The sequence below is a fragment of the Frankliniella occidentalis genome, unplaced genomic scaffold, assembly GCF_000697945.3.
Source record: "Frankliniella occidentalis isolate FOCC.00 unplaced genomic scaffold, Focc_3.1 Scaffold9, whole genome shotgun sequence".
Lineage (NCBI taxonomy): Eukaryota > Metazoa > Arthropoda > Insecta > Thysanoptera > Thripidae > Frankliniella > Frankliniella occidentalis.
In genome coordinates this window covers 2793773-2796315 of record NW_026267139.1, presented here as the reverse complement: position 1 = coordinate 2796315, position 2543 = coordinate 2793773, and the positions used below count along the sequence as shown (strand labels likewise).

The window sequence follows — 2543 nt, the reverse complement described above, 5'->3', positions numbered from 1 at the left end:
GGGGGGGAGAGGCTGTCCAGTCCACCGCCTGCTCCCGGGTACGCCCGGCCGGCCCCGTGCGCCGTCCCCGTCCCACGGGCTGGATTTGACCGATCCCCCGGGATCCTGGAGCCTGCCTCGTGCCGATAGGCTCTCGACCTTGACAAATGGCCCTGGGAGCCGGTGGTGCCTCTCGGCCAGGGGCAGGCAGGCCGTCGCGGCGGCGGAGACGGGGAATCACTCTCTGCGCGTCCTCGGCCAGGGGCGGCGCTCTATATACTTCCAGGGCTCCGCAAAATCGCCTATTCGAGCGGCCGAGCTCGATCGGGACGCGGTCGGCACCGACCGCGTGCAGCGTGCAGGTGAGAGGTGAGGAGAAGAGCTCGCTTGCTTGTCTCCTCTCCTCACCTCACACCTGCACGCGGTCGGTGCCGACCGTCGTGTCCTCTGGTGGTCGAGCTCGGTCGGTCGAAATAGGCGACTTTTCCTTCTTGTCCTCGCGGCCACAAGCCTCCTAATTACTACCCCCACGGACGGTTTGCAAAAGGTCACGCCCACACACTAAAGCCACGTGATCCCGCAAACAAAGGGACATGTCGTCGACGACGTTGATCCGCGACGTCGAAAACTAGAGCCCGTGTCTGACTCCGCATTCGCCGCGGTTTCGCGCGCGACCACACCGACCGCACACACGGCGCCTAAAACAACGCAGGGGCGTCGGCGGCTTTCCGCTTGCCAGGTCGCGACTGTTTTGTGTCGTTGTTGACGTCAGTTGTTGTATTTAGTTAAGAACGGGCGCTCCGCGCACTAGGGCAAGCACGCGCTCACGGCCGTGCTCGCACGGTGGGCGGCGAGGGTGTGTGTGCATAGGGATTTGAAATTTCCAAAATTTTCCGGAAAATTTCCGAAAAACTTCCGGAAATTTCCGGAAAACGTCGGAAAACTGTCTGGTATTTTTAAAAATTTTCCCGTATATTTTCCGTTTACCCGCAATTTTCCTGAAATTTTCCCCAAATTTTCCAGGGCCTCGAACCTTAGGTGTGTGATGTTTCTGACACGGGCGGACTCGGTGGCCCGTTTTTCCCGCACTTACGTCGCTTTTTATTGGCGAGTTCCTGGCGCTTTTCCTCATCCCCATGCCATTAGGGAAATGATCGTCGAGGCACCGCGAGCGAGAGAGAGGTGTGCCCTTCTCTCTTGGAGAAACGAAAGGGGAGTCCGCTCCCGGGGGAGGACAAGCTGAAACCGCGGAGCCGAGCGGGGGGCAGGGCGGGGGCGGGGGGCGCGGGGGGCGAACCGCGAGCCACACGTGCACAGGCTGGCGGCACAGGCTCAGCCCGCGGTGCGGTGTGTGTGTGTTTTGGACATGGCTCCGCCGATCCAAGTGATATAGCCGAATGTGATTGGCCAGGTCGATGATCTGCGCCGAGGAATAACTTAAAGAGGAGAAGGAGGAGGGGGGGGGGGATCGCGAGGCTGGTCGCGGCTCGGCGCGGCTCCACCAGTGGGCTCCCGGACCTGGCCGAAGCCGCCGCAGCGTGTGTCTGTCTCTCGTGCGGCGGTCGCAAACTCCGCTGCAGAGAGTTGTCTCTCTACCTCTCGCCCGCCGACTGGAAATCTCCTCCTAAAGAAAACAAGAGCAAACAAGGTGCTGAAAGTTTTAGATCCTCCCCCCGCTTTTGTCTTCGTCTGTCTATACCGGGTTTGGTTTCCGGAAAGCGCCCCCCCCCCGCCCTTGCACACGGCGTCCTGGACTGAGGCCCTTTGTTACTATATACGCAGCGCCCAGCGACGCCAGTCGTCGTCGTCGTCCTCGAATCGTCCTGGTGGCCGCCGTCGTCGCCGTCCTCGCCGTGAAAGTGGATCCCGCCAGGCGCAGCGAGTCCCGGGAGACCCTGGCGCGCGCGAAGCTGGCCGTCGCCGCCTCCGCAGCGCGGAAGATGCTAGGCGTGGCTGCCTCTGCCAAGCTAGACAGATAACATTTGCCTAGGTGAGTACACTCTCTGCAGAAACGAGCTGTCAGAAGCGAGCAGTCACCCTCTCTCGCCCGATACTTTGTTGTTATCGTTGTTGGTTTCTTCTTGACATCATCGCCGTTCGTATCTTTCGTAACGGCTTATTGCAACAGTTTAACGACCGGGACGCACTATCTCATTGCCCGTTCGTTCAGCCTGTCCACATCAGAGGTCCTCCTGTCGCGATGAGCGTCCAAAGGGCGCGGGTTAGGGCGGTTGTGGCTGTATACTCCTTCCGGGTAGAGAATTCTTCGATACATCTAACGCTGATGCGCACAGCACCAAGGAGGCGCCCGGCCGGCGAGTCTCCGCGCGCGCGGGCGACTTACGTAACTTGCGTGTGTACAGTGCCGCGTTTTGGCAGCGGCTGGCGGCCGCGTCCAGGCTGCGTACGTACAGCACGCTTGGAGGATGGGTTGCCTACCCTGCGGCCCCGCGGGCGCCTCCGGAGACAAGCACAGCCGCAACAGGCGAGCGCGACCGAGACAGTGCCCCCCCCCTGCTCTCTCTCTCTCTCTCTCTCTCTCTCTCTCTCTCTCTCTCTCTCTC

General features: G+C 61.2%; 1 protein-coding gene across 1 annotated transcript in view; it reads left to right on the top strand.

Annotated features, from left to right (window-relative positions):
- Positions 1-1463: 1463 nt before the first annotated feature.
- The window catches only part of LOC113211748 (facilitated trehalose transporter Tret1-like), a gene marked incomplete in the record, with an annotated part of 11779 nt that continues 10699 nt past the window's right edge, over positions 1464-2543 (top strand). The window contains 2 exon segments of the mRNA XM_052277083.1: positions 1464-1627; positions 1762-1969.